We start from the raw sequence: 18828 nt of genomic DNA on the forward strand, positions 1-18828 counted from the left end.
ATGCTGAACCTAGAACTCTGTAGGCATCATCAAAAAGGTGGTTCATCAGCCACAGCTCAAGGAACCCCTAGCAAACTCTGGAGGAACCCCAGGGTTCCACAGAACCCGTGTTGAGAATGGCTGCAGTAGATAGATAGATAGATAGATAGATAGATAGATCAAATAGGCTGTGTTCTGTATACACATCTCAAGGTACCATTTACAAATTTTGACTCAAGTGCAGCAAAGGTAGACATGAGCTACATGTGACTCATAAGCACCAGGTTGGGCAGCACTGCTGCGAAAGTTCCTCCTTTTAGTGTTGATGATAAATTAGAAAATCTGTATATTTTTGAGAAAATACAGCTAGCCAGGTATCCGGTGGATTTTGTGTTTTCTTCGAATGGTTGCAAACCGATAAAAAAAGGTGAACCGTAGGATTAAAACCAGCGTTATGTAAAAACTGACAAAGCAGGGTCATTTCCAGAGCCAAATCCCTAAATCCTTCCTTCTCTCTTTCCTTTTCAGAATTTTCAATCCCGGCTGACTTTTTTGGCAACTCTTGCACCGGCGTTAAATTTGACTCAACCACCGACAGATAAATAAAGGATTAAAATTCGAACAACAAAGCCGCCGGCGTGAACACCGGCCAAAGATTATTGCAGCTCTTCCGCGACAAAGACCCAGAAGAAGAAAGCCTACTCGGCTGAGGCCCTCTCGGCACACCGACGCACTTTATTTATTTATATATATATATATTTTTTTTTCCATGACCTGCTTAACACCATGATTAACCCCAGCCAACAGTCGAAGACTTGTGCAACCAAGGGGAAGAAAAGGAAATGGATTCCATTTTCAGTGTGATAACCAGCAACGCACTGGAGATGAAGTGAAAGAGACACGGCGATGTATGCGTCAGCCACCCTCGCCCCCCTTTCTCCCCCCCCAAAGGGATCACGTGGTGCATCGCAGCACAAAGCAATGAGGGAGCCCCATTGCTGTGCTGAAAAGGACAGTGCAGGAATTAAAGGTGCGATTAAACCCACGTTTCTATCTCCTTTATAGAGACAGAGCTATTAACAGCACTCAAAAATAAAGGCGTAGAAGTTGCGGGAACTCAAAAGATACTGTAGTTCCCGCAGAGCTGAGAGTAATCCAGGCGTTTTGTAACTTATGCCAGTGCAGCAGGGAGCCGCAGAAACCTGCGGCAAAGGGAAGGCAGCAGCACGCTAGCGGATCACTGTAAAACGGGGGCCTGTAATAAAGCCTAATAACAGCAACTGCTAAAGTGGTTTTCTGCGTTACGTATAAATAAAGTGTATCTGTACCTATTGGATACATTGCTTTATGATACTATCCGTAAGTAATGCTCCACTTCAATGTAACATAATTACATACTAGAGCCACCACCTGGTCCACACAGAAGTGATGAATTATCATTGCAACACAGGAAGATAGAGCAAATCAAAGAAGGGATCCTTGTATTAGGATGTTTATTATAAGATTTCAGATCCTGGCATTATCTTGTTTGATAAACCCTCCTCCAGGTCTGATTTTCCTGTGTAAAGTGTATTCTGGAATTGCTAAATTTGATTATGCTCAGACTGCATAGCGACTCCTTCCATTATTCCTTCCTATCACTTACCCTTCCTTCCTTTCCTTTTTTTTCCTTCCTCCCATCCCTCCTTCATCACTCTTTTCTTTTCTCTCTCCCGCTCTACCTTTGTCTCTTTTTTTATCCCTTCTTTCCTTCCATCTTTCTTTTGTTCTTCATTCCATGCTCCTTCCTTCCTTTCTCCCTGCCAGCCCTTTTCCCTTTCTTCCTTCCCCTTTTCCTTGTTTCCTTTCCCTCCTTCTTTTTGTCCCTTCTTCCTCACTCTTTCCTTTCTTCCACATTACCTTTGTCCCTTTCTTCATCTTTTCCTTCCTTTTTTTTCTGCCTTCCTTCCTTATTCCATTCCTTCTTCAATTTTATCCTTACCTCCCTCCTTCCTTTCTTTTCTCCCAGTCTTTATCCCTTTCTTCATCTCTTTCTTCCTCCTTTCTTTTGTTCTTCCATCCTTGATTCTTCTTTCTCCATTTATACCTTCTTCTTTCATCCCTCTTTCCTCACTCCTTTTTTTCCTCTACTCTACATATGTCCCTTTATGTATCCATTTTCTCCATCTTTCTTTCCTTCTTTCTTTCTTTCTTTCTTTTTTATTTTCTTTCTTTCTTTCTTTCTTGTTCATTTTCTTGGATAAAGGTTGCATAGTGTAATGCCCCGTACACACGCAATAGTCCTATGAGAGATTTTGGTCAGAAAATGCAATCGTGTGTACGCTCCATTGGACTTTTGCTGGCGGAATTTCGGCCAGCAAAAGATTGAGATCATGTTCTAAATTTTTTGGTCGGAAAAATTTCCGATCGGAAATTCCGATCATCTGTACAAATTCCAACGCACAAAATTCCTACGCATGCTCGGGAACAATTTTGGCGCATGCTCGGAAGCATTAAACATTATTTTCTCGGCTCGTTGTAGTGTTGTACGTCACCGTGTTATTGACGGTCGAAAGTTCAGCAAACTTTTGTGTGACCGTGTGTATGCAAGACAGCTTGAGCTCATCACCGTAGGCAATATCAAGAAAAGAAGAAACGATTGATTGCACACTTGTATCCAAAAGATGCTGTAGAGATTTCTTTATTGTCATGAGCCAGACAAAATTGCAATGGTGATCAGTTGATGTGTTTCACACCAAAAGAACCGTGCTTGTGACTTTTCCTACAATAATGCCCCATACACACGGTCGGACATTCCGACCACAAAATCCGTCTGATTTTTTACGATGGATTTTGGCCGAAACTTGTCTTGCATACACACGGTCGCACAAAGTTGTCGAAATTTCCGATCGTTCTGAACATGGTGACGTCAAACACGTACGTCGGGACTATAAATGGGCCAGTAGCCAATAGCTTTCATCTCTTCGTTTATTCTGAGCATGCGTGGCACTTTGTCTGTCGGAATTGTCTACACACGATCGGAATTTATGCGATCGGATTTTGTTGTCGGAATATTTTAGATCCTGCTCTCCGACTTTGTGAATCAGAAAATCTGACGCAAAAAAGTCAGATGGAGCCCACACATGGTCGGATTTTCCGACAACATGATCCGATCGCACATTTTGCATTGGAAAATCCGACCGTGTGTATGGGGCATTACAGTGCCTTGCAAAAGTATTCACCCCCCCTTGGCTTTTTACCTATTTTGTTACATTACAGCCTTTAGTTCAATGGTTTTTTTTTAATCTGAATTATATGTGATGGATCAGAACACAATAGTCTAAGTTGGTGAAGTAAAATTAGAAAAATATATACATAAAACTATTTTTCAGAAATAAAAAACTGATAATTGGCATGTGCGTATTTATTCACCCCCTTTGTTATGAAGCCCATAAAAAGCTCTGGTGCAACCATTTACCTTCAGAAGTTACATAATTCGTGAAATGATGTGTGCAATCTAAGTTTCACATGATCTGTCATTACATATACACACCTTTTTTAAAGGCCCCAGAGGCTGCAACACCTAAGCAAGAGGCACCACTAACCAAACACTGCCATGAAGACCAAAGAACTCTCCAAACCAGTAAGGGACAATGTTGTTGAGAAGTACAAGTCAGGGTTAGGTTATAAAAAAATATTCAAATCTTTGATTATCCATAGGAGCACCATCAAATCTATCATAACCAAATGCGAAGAACATGGCACAACAGGAAATCTGCCAAGAGACGGCCGCACACCAAAACTCACGGCAAGGAGGGCATTAATCAGAGAGGCAGCACAGAGACCTAAGGTAACTCTAGAGGAGCTGCAGAGTTCCACAGCAGTGACTGGAGTATCTTTACATAGGAGGACAATAAGCCGTACGCTCCATAGAGTTGGGCTTTATGGCAGAGTGGCCAGAAGAAAGACATTACTTTCAGAAAAAAACAAAATGGCACGTTTTGAGTTTGCGAAAAGGCATGTGGGAGACTCCCAAAATGTATGGAGGAAGGTGCTCTGGTCTGATGGGACTAAAATTGAACTTTTTGGCCATCAAAGGAAACGCTATGTCTGGCGCAAACCCAACACATCACATCACCCAAAGAACACCATCTCCACAGTGAAACATGGTGGTGGCAGCATCATGCTGTGGGGATGTTTTTCAGCAGTCGGGACTGGGAAACTGGTCAGAGTTGAGGGAAAGATGGATGGTGTTAAACACAGGGATATTCTTGAGCAAAACCTGTACCACTCTGTGTGTGATTTGAGGCTAGGATGGAGGTTCACCTTCCAGCAGGACAATGATCCCAAACACACTGCTAAAGCAACACTGGAGTGGTTTAAGAGGAGAAGTGTAAATGTGTTGGAATGGCCTAGTCAAAGCCGAGACCTCAATCCAATAGAAAATCTGTGGTCAGACTTAAAGATTGGTGTTCACAAGCGCAAACCATCCAACTTGAAGGAGCTAGAGCAGTTTTGCAAGGATGAATGGGCAAAAATCCCAGTGGTAAGATGTGGCAAGCTCATAGAGACTTATCCAAAGCGACTTGGAGCTGTGATATCCGCAAAAGGTGGCTCTACAAAGTATTGACTTTAGGGGGGTGAATAGTTATGCACATTGACTTTTGACTGTTATTTTGTATTATTTGTTGTTTGCTTCACAATATAAAAAAAAATCTTCAAAGTTGTGGACATGTTCTGTAAATGAAATGATGCAAATCCTCAAACAATCCATGTTAATTCCATCTTGCGAGGCAACAAAACACAAAAAATGCCAAGGGGGGGTGAATACTTTTGCAAGCCACTATACAGTGTTTGTGTCATTTCACTAGGTATATGGTAATACACCGAGTGAAATTACTGGCCTCAGGTGATACAGAGATTAAACATTCTCCTACATAAATTGATTTCATCTGACAGAGCCTTATTTGCTAATACAGAAGCTTCAAAAACCAAGTTCTCTTTTCCTCATAAAAAGTTTTTTTTTATAAGACCCCTTATTTTTACCATTTGCCTAAAATCCATAAGGACCCCAATAATCCACCAGGATGACCTATTGTTGCCTCCATGGAGAGCGTCACTAGTGGCTTCTCGATGTATGTGGATCAGTTCTTGCAGCCTTTGGCTCAGGACCTCCTATCGTACATAAGAGACGATACACATCTACTGGAGATGCTCTCTTTCTACAGGTGGGAACCCACATATTTGTGGGTGTCCCTAGATGTCATGTCCATTTATACGATTCGATGACTAATGCCACGTACACACGACCCAACTTTCCAGCAGTAAAGGTCCGATGGAATCATTTAATCGGATATTCTGATCGTGTGTGGGCTTCATCTGACTTTTTTTCTCACAAATTCTGATGGACCTAGAAATAGGAAAACCTTTCATCTGTATGCTATTCCGATGGACCAAAAAACGACACAAGGGCAGCTATTGGCTACTGGCTATTGAACTTCTTTTTTCTAGTCCATTGTCATTGTGTTCTAAGTGAACGGACTTTGGTGTGATCGTGTGTAGGCAAGTCCGTTTCAGCGGAACTCTGTGGGAAAGACCGTCAGAATTTATTCTTATGGAAAAAATGGTCGTGTGTACTTGGCATTAGTCATCTTATGGGATGACACCATAGACAGCCTGACACAGTTCGTATCACATTGCAAAAATAACATGCTGGGACTATCTTTCACCCATGTGGTCCATCCTGACAGACTGGCCTTTTTGGACCTGGAACTGTACTATAGTGACTCACGCATAGAGGCCACTAACTATACAAAACCCACTGCAGGAAATTCATTAATCCATTATTGGATGAATGAATGTCACCAAAATATCCCCCGGAGTCAGTATCATAGGATTCGCCGGAGTTGTACCCAGAATCAGGACTACCAGACTCAAGGCTGACTCCTTTCCAATAAATTCTTGGATAAAGGATATCTAGCTATCCTTGTGGAAGATGCCTACCAACAGTATATAATTAAACCTCATCAGATAAACCTCAACCTATTCGGTTCATTGGTTCACGACACAATTTCATGATTGCCAGAGAAAAATGGAAAACATTCTTATTAATCACTGGCCAATTTTATTGGAAGAGTCCCTTCTGGGCTCGTCCCTTACGCAGAAACCCAAAGTGTCCTGTCGTAGGGCTAAAAACATCAAAAGCCAATTAGCACCCAGCAGAATTCGTAAGTTCCAGTCTCCCCCCCCCCCACCCATATCCCACTCATTCCACTGACAGACATGTGCCAGATCATGCACCCTTGGGCTGGTTTTCCACTGTTGCAACCTGAAAGTCGCGCAATTTTGCCACAATTTTGTTGCTGCAATTTTTTGCCGCAATTTTGTTTTGCAACTTGAAATTGCACAGATGTGAACGATGCTCATTGGAAGTCATGGGGAAGGACTAGTCATGGCGACTTTGCAGTCCCAAGTCGAATGATAGGTCGCAATATTGGAAGCCGAACCTTAGTTTAATTTTCGGCCTTTTTTAGCTCAATATGTGCTCTGTTTTGCATCAGCTGTCAACCTTTGTAAGCCCAACTATTTATAATCTAATATTTTTCCAAACTTCCTTCATCCCATTGCCTTTGGTCCGCTGACCGCTGTAGTTCTATGGCTGTGGACGTCATGCCCAGGAGCGTGTATTTAATGACGCTCTCCTCCAGAGAACAACAGGCCAGTAGAAGGAGCTTTGAGCTCCAAACGCGTAGCCTTTCATTCCACAGAGACAGTCCTGACCCCTTCCTTCCGCCCCCTGCCCGTGACATAATTTCCTCTTCTGGTTCAAGCTGGACAGCATGGAGTTGACTACTTCCTGGTTTTCCTGAATGTACAGCTATTCAGCACAACATCACACCAGAACCTTTCCCAGCTACCAGGATCATGCGAGGAGCCTGTGGGAAGCAGTAGAACTGCCAGGACTACATACTTGTGATGAGCATGAGTCCCACTTATATCTTGTGAGTGTTTATAATCTTGTGCAATAAATGATACTGTTTTAATAATACACTTAGAGAGGCGCCCCCTCCACCCCCCCTGTTTCTTTTATGTGTTTTTCAGAGTTGCTGGACACACTCTGAGGATGGCTGCCTCTTTATCAATCAAAATCACCCCCTTAACATGGTTCAACTACCGACTACTACTGACTATATACTCGAGTATAGGCCGACCCAAATATAAGCCGAGGCAACTAATTTCCCACAAAAAAACTAGGAAAACGTATTGACTCAAGTATAAGCCTAGGATGGAAACGCAACAGCTACTGGGTAAACAATGCCCATCTACAGCCTCACAGTGCCCATCTGCAGCCTCACTGTGCCCATCTGCAGCCTCATTGTGCCCATCTGCAGCCTCACTGTGCCCATTTGCAGCCTCACTGTGCTCATTTGCAGCCTCACTGTGCCCACCTGCAGCCTCACTGCGCCCATCTGCAGCCTCACTGCGCCCATCTGCAGCCTCACTGTGCCCATCTGCAGCTGTACCTCTTATTACTAAAACAGCGGATGTCTCCCGCTGTGTCATGCAGTCTGTTCGACGGCCGCCCATTGAAACAAAACCCTGCCTCCTCCCCATCCATGATAGACAGAACACTGATACAGTTTCCCAGCATGGTATTAGTGTTCCGTCTATCATGGACGAGGAGGAGGCAGGGCTTTGGTACAATGGACGGCTGCTGAACAGACTGCATAACACAGCAGGAGACACCCGCTGTTTTAGTAATCAAAGGTACAGCTGCAGATGGGCACCCTCACTCGAGACCCTCACTCAAGTAAACGCCGACGGGGGGGGGGGGGGGGGGGTTCAGCCTAAAAACTGTGCTGAAAAACTCGGCTTATACTCGAGTATATACGGTAATCAAATGTATATTATTACAAACTAAGGACATTGCCTCCTGGATCGCCAGATACCTAATTTACCTTCATCACTGTCAAAAGGCTGTACAAAAACAACAAACATGATCATTTGTCACTGTGTCGCGTAGTGTTAGTTTTAGGTTCAAGGTCAGTCTATTTTGGTTATGTTTTTTTCTTTAACCACTTGCTGACCGTGTCACACAGATATACTGCGGCACAATGGCTCTCCTGGGCGAAATCCCATATGGGTACGTCCATTTCCAGCCACCAGAGAGCATGTGCGTGGCCGATGGAGGCACGCGTCTGCTGCACGGCGGGGAACCCAATGCGTGTGGCCAGCGGGCATGCGCGATCTCCTGCAAGACTGCCAGAATGGGGATTTATGTATGTAAATACACAAATCCCTGTGCTGTCAGAGAAGAGGAGCCATATAGTTTTTTCCTACGAAGTAGGAAAAACTATATGGCTCCTCTTCTAGTCACTCACATCCCCACACAGTTAGAACATGCTGAGGGAACACACATTTAACCCCTTGATCGCCCTCTAGTGTTACTCCCTTCCCTGCCAGTGACATTTACACAGTAATCAGTGCAATTTTATAGCACTGATCGCTGTATAAATGCCAATGGTCCCAAAAAAGTGTCAAAAGTCTCCAATCTGTCCGTCACAATGTCGCAGTACCGCGAAAAATTGCAGATCACCGCCATTACTAGTAAAAAAATAATAATAATAATAAAATGGCCATAAATCTTTGACATAGTTTGCAGAAACCAATCAATATACGCTTATTGCATTTTTTTTTTAACCAAACATATGTAGAAGAATATATATTGGCCTAAACTGATAAAGAATTATTTTTTTAGTATAGTAAAAAGTAAAAAAAAATGTTTTTTAAAAATTGCCGCACTTTTTTTTTTATAGTGCAAACAGTAAAAACCGCAGAGGTGATCAAATACCACCAGAAGAAAGCTCTATTTGTGGGGGGGGGGATCACAAATTTTGTTTGGGTACAGGGTCGTACGACCGCGCAATTATCAGTTAAGGTGATGCAGTGCCAAATTGTAAAAATTACTCTGGTCAGGAAGGGGGTAAAATCTTCCGGGGCTGAAGCGGTTAAAGCATTTTTTTAACTACTTAAGGACCAAACCTCTTTTTGACACTTGCTGTTTAACAAAAAATCTTATTTTTTTCCTAGAATATTACTTAGAACCCCCAAACTTTCATTTATTTTCTTTCAGATACCACAGAGATAAAAATGGTGGTCGTTGCAATACTTTATGTCATACCGTATTTCCGATACTGTCTTACAAGTGCAATTTTGGAAAAAAAATAAACTTTTTTGACTTTATAAAATAAGACAAAAGTGAAGTTAGTAAAATTTTTATTTTTTTTATAATGTGAAAGATACCGTATATACTCGAGTATAGGCCGACCCGAATATAAGCCGAGGCCCCCAATTTACCCCCAAAAAACTGGAAAACTTATTGACTCGTGTATAAGCCGAGGGTGAGACATGGCTGTCCATCCCTGTGTGTCCGTCCATCCCTGTGTGTGTGTCCGTCCATCCATCCCTGTGTGTGTGTCCATCCATCCATCCATCCATCCATCCCTGTGTGTGTGTCCGTCCATCCATCCCTGTGTGTGTATCCATCCATCCATCCATCCCTGTGTGTGTGTGTGTGTGTGTGTGTGTGTGTGTGTATTCATCCATCCATCCATCCCTGTGTGTGTGTGTGTGTGTGTGTGTATCCATCCATCCATCCATCCATCCCTGTGTGTGTGTGTGTGTGTGTGTATCCATCCATCCATCCATCCATCCCTGTGTGTGTGTGTGTGTATCCATCCATCCATCCATCCGTGTGTGTGTGTGTGTGTGTGTGTGTGTGTGTGTGTGTGTGTGTGTGTCCGTGCAGCCTTGTGTGTGTGTCCAGCCTACCTGTGTCCCAAGCCTCCGTCCCGAGCCGCCGTCGTCCCGAGCCTCCTCTGTCCCGTGCCTCCTCTGTCCCGTGCCTCCTCTGTCCCGTGCCTCCTCTGTCCCGTGCCTCCTCCGTTCCGTGCCTCCTCCGTCCCGTGTCGTGCCGATGGATCGCCGCTCTTCTCGGCGGCCATTCTACAATTCAAAAGCCGCGCCTCCGTCCTCCGCCTGTGATAGGCGGAACACTCAATTTCCCAGCAGCCTGTGTTCCGCCTATCACGGACATCCTCTCATACTCGTCCGTAGTATGAGAATGAACGGATGTCCGTGATAGGCGGAACACTGACTGCTGGGAAATTCAGTGTTCCGCCTATCACAGGCGGAGGCGGAGAAGGAGGCGCGGCTTTTGAATTTTAATGTCCGCCGTCTGTCTGCTCGATACGCTGATCGAGCAGTCAGACAGCGGTGACTCGAGTATAAGCCGAGGGGGCACTTTCAGCCTCAAAAAAGAGGCTGAAAATCTCGGCTTATACTCGAGTATATACGGTAAATGTTATGCTGAGTAAATTGATACTCATCATGTCACGCTTCAAAATTGCACCCGCTCATGGAATGGTGACAAACTTTGACCCTTAAAAATCTCCATAGGCGACATTTAAAAATGTCTATAGGTTATATGTGTAGAGTTACAGAGGAGATCTAGTGCTAGAATTATTTCTCTCACTCTAACGATCGTGGTGATACCTCACATGTGTAGTTTGAACACTGTTTTTATATGCGGGCGTGACTTACGTATGCGTTCGCTTCTGCATGCGAGCCTTGGCGGGACAGGGCGCTTGAAAATAAATTTTTGCTGATTTATTAAACTTTTTATTTTTACACTGTCCTTTTAAAAAAAAAAATAATTTTGGGTCACTTTTATTCGTATTACAAGGAATGTCAACATCCCTCGTAATAGAAAAGAGCATGACAGGACCTCTTTAACCACTTGAGACCCGCGCTATAGCCACATGATGGCTACAGCGCGGACCTCCTTTGCCGGGATGACGTCTATTGACGTCGTCCCATGCACGAGCGGCCTGCGTGCCCCCGAGACTCGCCTGATCACTGATCCGAGCAAGGGGTCGATCCTGACCCCCTGTCACGTGATCAGCTGTCAGCCAATGACAGCTGATCATGTGATACAACGGAGCTGGTAATCGGCTATTATTCCTCCTTGCGCTGACAGCGCGAGGAGAAAAAAAAAGAGCTGATCATGGCCAGCCCTGCCAGTGCCCACCTGCCCCCTGCCAGTGCCACCTCATTAAAAAATAAGTGCCCCCCGTCAGTGCCACCCAGCAGTGCCCACAGTGCCACCCAGCAGTGCCCACAGTGCCACCCAGCAGTGCCCACAGTGCCACAACAAAGGTGCTGCACCCCAGTGCCACATATCCGTGCCCATCAGTGTCATCTACCAGTGCCCAGCAGTGCCGCCCATCAGTGCCCAGCAGTGCCACCTATCAGAGCCACCTATCAGTGCCACCTATCAGTGCCCATCAGTCCCATCTATCAGTGGTACCTATCAGTGCCCCTTAGTGCCACCCATCCGTGCCACCCATCTGTGCCACCCATCCGTGCCATCTTATCTGTGCCCATCTTTGCCCATCAGTGCCGCCTTATCTGTGCCCATCGGTGCCGCCTTATCTGTGCCTATTAGTGCCGCCTTAACTATGCCTATTAGTGCCCACCAGTGCAGCCTATCAGTGCCCACCAATGCAGCCTATCAGTGCCCACCAATGCAGCCTATCAGTGCCCACCAGTGCAGCCTATCAGTGCCGCCTCATCAGCGCACTTCAATGAAGGAGAAAAATTACCTGTTTGCAAAATTTTATAACAAACTATTAAACATTTTTTTGCATCTTTATTTGTTTGTTTAGCAAAAAATAAAACTCCCAGCTGTAATTAAATACCACCAAAAGAAAGCTCTATTTGTGGGAAAAAAATGATAAAAATTTCATTTGGGTACAGTGTTGTATGACCGCGCAATTGTCATTCAAAGTGCATCAGCGCTGAAAGCTGAACATTGGTCTGGGCAGGAGGTGGTTAATGTGAGATTTGGGGTCAAAAAGACAGTGGCTGACAGGGGCATGTAAACTGACCATGGTGCCATGGTCAGAGGTCTAGTGGAGTCAGATTATGGTGGGTGGTCATAATGTTATGGTTGATCGGTGTATATCTGATGCTAGGTCCACTTTAATCCATGGATGTATTGAAAAACCAATAAATTTCAGTTTCTGAGATATGGCTTTATACTTTGGAAATAATTGAAGTAAAACAGGTAATATGACATTCCATTTGAAATGGTATAGTGGATATTGGTTCATTTCTGCTTCCTAATGAAATATAGCGTGTGGCGAATCCATACATACAGAAATATATAATGCTACATCAGTGACTAAGTGGCCATTCCTGTGGTGTCATTTGAAGTTCTTAATCAACAGGAAATGAAAATCGGAGGCTAATTTGTCTCATTTCAGCTCCATCCCAGCTCCGTCCTTATGTCCTTTGCTGAGACGCAAATGAAATTGATAAAATCTACAGAGCTGAAGGTCTTGTATTATATGGATTTATTAGACAAGACAGGCCAAAGGAATGAGAGAATTGTGCCATTTTTGAGTATTCTTTATTTATGTATTTCATGAAATTAGAAATACAGATAACAGAATCAGCCAGTTTTCATTGTGTTCCCGAGTGTCTGAAAGCAACCTCTCATTTTATAGATGTGAATTGATCTGTCTGAACTAAAATTTGAAACAAGCTTCACAAACACCCAAATAGCTGCACAAAGTTCCCAAACCATTAGGTGGATTGATGTACTTCACCTTCCCCCTTTTGACTGAAATTCAAAGGGGTCATTGACTTTCCTCCCAGAATGAACTAGTAGAAGGGTCTTAGAGACACCTTCCTCCTGGTGTGAATTGGTAAAGGATTAATTGGGACCCTTCCCCCTGGATTTAACAGGTAAAGGGTTAATTGGGACCTCCCCCCTAGAATGAACCAGTTAAAAAGGTCATTGGGACCTCGCCTCTAGAGTAAACTGGTAAAGGGGTCATTGGGACTTTTCCCCTGGGGTGAAGTGGTAAAGGGGTCATTGGGACTCTTTCCCCCTAGAGTGAACTGGTAGAATGGTCTTCAAGATGTCTTCCTCCTGGGGTGAATTGGTAAAGAGGCCATTAGCCCTTCTTCTTTAAGTTACTGTGGTCCAAGGAAGAAAAACCTGTGACAGGGTCATGGGCTACCATGGCCTGTGTAGTCCGATCCAACAGAGGAGCTACTGTAGCTAAAATTACTGAAAAAGATCATGCTGGTTCTGATAGAAAGATGTTAGATCATACAGTGCATCGTAGTTTGCTGTGTATGGGGCTGTGTAGCTGCAGACCAGTCAGGGTGCCCATACTGATCTGTGTCTACAGCCAAAAGTGCCAACAATGGGCACATGAGCATCTGAACTGGATCACGGAGCAATGGAAATAGGTGGCCTGGTTTGATGAATTCAAGAATGGTTTGAGGAAAATTACGACAAGTTTGAGGTGTTGACTATGCCTCCAAAATCTCCATGCTGGAATGAATTGGGACCTTGCCTCTAGAGTGAACTGGTAAAGGGGTAATTGAATCCTTCCCACCATAGTGAATTGGTACAGGGTCATTGGGACCTTCCCTCTAAAGTGAACTGGTAGAATGGTCTTCAAGACACCTTCCTCTTGGTTAAATTACCGTGGTCCAAGAAAGGAAAACCTGTGATGGGGTCATGGTTCATTGGGACCATTCCTTCTGGAGTAAACTGCTAGAAGTGCCTTTAAGACTTCTTCCTCCTGGAGTGACATGGATAAGGGGTCATTGGGACCTTCCCCTTTGAGTGAGCTGGGAAAGCAGTCATTGGGACCCTTCTTCCTAAAATGAACTGTTAAAGGGGTTTTTGCACCCTTCCTTCAGAAGTGAGCTGCTAAATGGGTTTATTGACACCCCTGCCACCTGCAATAAACTGGTAAATGGATGATTAAGGCCTGCAACCTTTAAAGCGGAGCTCCACCCAAAAGGGGAAGCTCTGCTTGTTTGCACACCCCCCCCCCCCCCCCCTCCACTGCCACATTTTGCACTTTTTGGGGGGATTTTGACAGGTGCCCACTCCTACTCCCACTCCGTCATAATTTGAATTGGAAGTGACATTCCGGCATGGCTATCTTGGTACATCCCACACTCGTCCACAGTAAGGATACAGTGAGAAGGTGGCAAGCGGACATCTTGTTACACCCACCAAAGTCTTGCATTTCACGTATTTTTAACAGTAAACTGAGCTTATATAGTGAAATACAGTATTTAAAAAATCTGTCTGACTGTTTAGATGTTGAATTTTATATGCAGCTGCAAACCTGCTGATCTCACAGGTTTGCTAATCTGAGAACACTGCTGTTTTGAAAAATCAACATCCAAACAGTCTGAGGGATTTGAAAATACTGAATTTCACTACATAAACTCAGTTTACTGCTAAAAATAAGTGCGAAATGCTAGACTCCGCTTGCCACCTTCTCTCTGTATCCTTACTGTGGATGAGTGCAGAGTGTAGCAAGATGGCGGCGACGGAACCTCACTTCCGTTATCCCCTAATCAGACGAAAAACACCTGCACTTGCACCCAAAGCCGATGGTCGAATAGGCTTGGGGTGTCGCCACCTCAGGATCCCTGGACAGGTAATTGTCCTTATATTAAAAGTTAGCAGCTACAGTACTTGTAGCTGCTGACTTTGACTTTTTTTTTGGTCAGGCTGGAACTCCTCTTTAAGTTTACTCCTCCTGGAGTTAAATGGTAAAAGGGTGATTAGAACCTTCCACCTGAAGAGTTCATTGGAACCCTTGCCCTGGAGTGAACTGGTGAAGGGATCATTGAGAATCTTCCCCCTGTGGTGAACTGGTAAAATGATCTTCAAGATTTCTTCCCTCCTCGGGTGAACTGGTTTCCTTCGAGAATTAGCTGGTAAAGGGGGCATTGGGACCCTTCCTTCTAAAGTGAACCATTATTGGAAATATTCCTACTGAAGTGAACTTGCAAGTGGGGTTTTGGAGCTCCTCCCCTAGAGTGAACTCTACATTGGACGCCAAAGGGTCTTCCCGTGCTATCAGTTGAAGCTTATCTCAATTTTATGATACGCTTCTCATTATCATGTGTTTGTAAGTATATCACTTGTTTTATTTATTTAAATTGTTTAGCGGTAATGCACTAGGCCCGGAGCACTCTCTCTTTGTTGTTTTATAATGCATGTGTTGTCTAAAGCTCTATATTTGCTGCAGTCATCATCATGCAGTCACCTTAAAGGTGAGCCAGTAAAAGTATAGGGCTGCGTCATCCCTGGTTCTAGAGCCACCCACTCGCAGCTTTGCCCCCCAACCCATTGGAGCATGAATGAGACTGGAGGCCTCCCCCAAAAACCCAATAAAAGTCTGATAAATTTGACTATAATACTTTAAATAGAGCTAAAAAAAAATTAGGACAAGCTGGCTTTTTTTTATATATTATAGCACAGTTGAAGCTTGTAGTAACATTTCCGAAATTGATTTAACTGGCTGCCTGAAGCCGTTCTTCAACAAAGCAAAAATATAGAGGGAATGGAAAAAAAGGGAACAAACGGGAACGCAATCCATTGTTATTAAGTCTTTACAAAAGGTTTCCTCTTCCTACAGCACATTTTGAATTTCCCTTTGTATAACCCATTATTCCTACACGGAAAGAGGTCATGAACGACGGTCTGGTCTATTTGTTTGGCCGATTTGTCCTCATTATTTCTCACGGGCTCAGAAGAGTTTCGGCCTCGTCTTGCCGCATGCCTTTCTTACATATCTATATCGTGAGGGTGACATGTCGGCCTGGGTGTTGACTTCTTAATGCTGACAATCTAAAAATAATTGCCAGGGGTATCAGAAGACGAGCTTCAAAGCCTTTCCCCCTTCGTTCTCATGCTGTCCAGACACCTGGAGATAAGACGGGGAGGCCTCGCAGGCACCTTGGAATGAGATTCTCCCAGCAATTTTGCTTCCTCTGGGCGCTGGAGTGTTGCAACATCAAACCCTCTGTCCTCATTAGAAGGCACCGCATGTGCGTGACATCTTTATTCACGCGCCTGGTGACTTCAAAGCCTGCAGGAGAGCTCCTTGGTGGATTTAACATAAAGCTCAGGAGGAAGATGAAAAGAAGTCAGTGAGTTCTCTTTTTAATGAGATGCTGGGGAGAGGACAGGCAAGGTGCACAGGTACATAGCCGCCAGCAATAATGAAAAGAGCCTTGCCCAGCATGACAGCAACAGTGATGGACATCATGCAGCATGCTTTCTCTAATAGTTCTACCCTTTATAGGAATATCTAGAACAGTGTTGCTCAGCTGGCAGCCTATGGGCCATATGTGGCCCTCAAAACTTGTCATGCAGGCCTCCTGAAAGTTAGGTGGTAAATATTTATTTTATTGCCCATTTTCTTTATATAGAAAATTATGATATCAGGCCTTTGACAGGACTATAGTTATATGTTACTAGCCATTGTTTTTGGCATCATTTGCATGAGCAGTAATAGTTGATGGTCATTGGAGGCCTTTGAGGTTAGAATCTCTGTGGGGATTTTATTGCTATTTGCGCCCCCCTGCTGGGGTATAGTGCCTGTCAATGTATTACTAAGACCTCATCTGGAGTAAGCAGTTTGGTTTTGGGAACCAGATTGCAGAGAAGGGCAACAAAACTGATAAGAGGCATGGAGGAGGTTGGCTTAGAGCAGTGGTCTCAATACTGCTGGCCAGGAGCCAGATGTGGCCCTTTGTTTGCTTTTATCTAGCCCTTGTGCCACCATTTCATCCACTGATACCAACAATGGGGCATAGCATCCCCCCCACCCCCACTGACACCAGTGAAGGGGCACAATTTCTTCCAATAACACCAATAATTGGGCCCAATGCCACCAAAGATGGGGCACAATTTCTTCCAATGACACCATTGATAAGGCACAATTCTCCCAATGACAGAAACAATAGGGCTCAATGACACTGGGGCACAATTCCTCCCACTGCCGGTGAGGCATTGTTTTTTTCCTGCTTACATTGGGACCTTTTTTACTTCCAATGGCCACAATCCGGCCCCCCTAAGTCTGAAGGACAGTAAACTGGCCCCTTGTTTAGACCATTTGGAGAGCCCTGACTTAGAGGGAAGATTAGCTGAATTTATTCTCTTTTAAAAAAAAGCAGAATGAGAATAATGTATAGCCATGTGTAATAGGTACAGTATACAAAAGGTCTTTTCAAATAAATCAGATTTCCACCCACAAGTGCAAGAGGGCACACATACCTGATTGGTATGATTGGCCTGGCCTGGCTCCTGAAAGATGGAGCCGGATTTTGCATTGGGTTTAAATGTAAAAAGGATTGAGCTAAGGGATATCTTGGAGAAAAGTTGTGTAGCACTACCCCCACAGGAGCTGCTTGGTAATTTGGGTTTCTGTTCTGCACTTCAACTCCAAGAATAGCCCCAGCCCCTCTGACACACCTGTTTGAATGAACGTTACTGCAAGCACTTATAAGATCAGTATAGGTACCTTTAACTTGGCTGTAAATTAGCACCAAGCTAAAGGCTGAAGGTTTCTTACCTTCATGCCTTCTATTGCCCCCCCCACCCCCCAATTCTTACCTTAGCTCCCTCTGATCCAGCAACGTTCACGACAGCCTCAGCTGTATGGGGATTATTACTCATCATAGGCTGAAACAGCGGGAGCCCATTGGCTCCCACTGCTGTCAATCACCACCAGTGAGCTAATGAGAAGAGAGCGGGGGGGGGCGAGCCAAAGTAGCTTAATGTGTCTTATGGACCAAGCATGCAGTGATGCCCCCAGAGCAAGCGTCCTTCTCTGGGGGCACTGCTCAAGGGGAAGGAGCAGGAGCACTAGCAGGGAACCTGAAAAAAAGAGGATCAGCGCTGCCCTGTGCAAAACCACTGCACAGAGCAGGTAAGTATAACATGTTTTTTATCTTTTAAAAAAACAAAAACAAAGCTTTAATATCACTTTTACTCAATGTATTGGTACGACTTAGAACAAATGATGGTATCAGCATAAATGAGCATACAAAAGCTAGGTTCAGACACAGTCCTCTAGACAGTATAATCACTATGCCAAATTAACTTAGTTATGTACCACTAGATTGGTATTACCTCATGAATCAGCAAAGTCAGCAATAAACATTGCATATAAGCATTAACTGCAATGTGAAAGACGATACTATAACTGGTCTATGGTGCAATCTAGAAGAATGGCTACGAAATGGTTCAATGTCTCCTGAGAGGTACCACTTAGCATAAGCAATAGGGATAGGTATCTGTGTAGCAGCAGTAAAGGGGCAGTCTTTAGTCCTAACTCTTCGGCAGGCTAGCATTGGGGCCCAGTTGTACCATTGGTGCACATGAGCATATTCCCAGTCAAGCCTGCAGGTACCAGTAAGGCTACTAGATGGCTGTATGATCAGTTCCCACAGAGCTCAGTTTCTCTAGCAGCAGAGTGTAAATCCCCAGAGCAGCAGCTGCCCAGTCTCAGAGATATTGCAGCTTATCATCCGGCCACACACAATGATTAGTCCACTCTCTGCCCTGCACCCAGATGACTTTGTCTGTCAGAACCCTCAATTGCAGAACTAAAGATCCCGCTCAGTGCCAGTAGGAAAGAACCTGCTGAACACACTGACAGGCTGTAGTTTTTTAGGGGTGGTAAGAAACTAATTTTTTGGTCGCCTATTTTTAACCACTTCCCACCCGGCCTATAGCAGAATGACGGCTAGGTGGTGGTTCAGTTATCCTGACTGGGTGTCATATGACGTCCATCAGGATAACTGCCGGCGCACGCCCATGGGGGCGCGCATCACAGCAATTGTTTTTGTGGCCTGTCAGTGTGACACACCGCTACACCGATCTCAGTAAAGAGCCTCTGACGAAGGCTCTTTATAAAGTGATCAGCAGTGTCCAATCACGGCTGATCATGATGTAAACAGGAAGAGCCATTAATC

Source organism: Lithobates pipiens, unplaced genomic scaffold (genome assembly GCF_037356315.1).
Source record: "Lithobates pipiens isolate NorthernLeopardFrog02 unplaced genomic scaffold, aLitPip1_a1.2 Scaffold_23, whole genome shotgun sequence".
Classification (NCBI taxonomy): domain Eukaryota; kingdom Metazoa; phylum Chordata; class Amphibia; order Anura; family Ranidae; genus Lithobates; species Lithobates pipiens.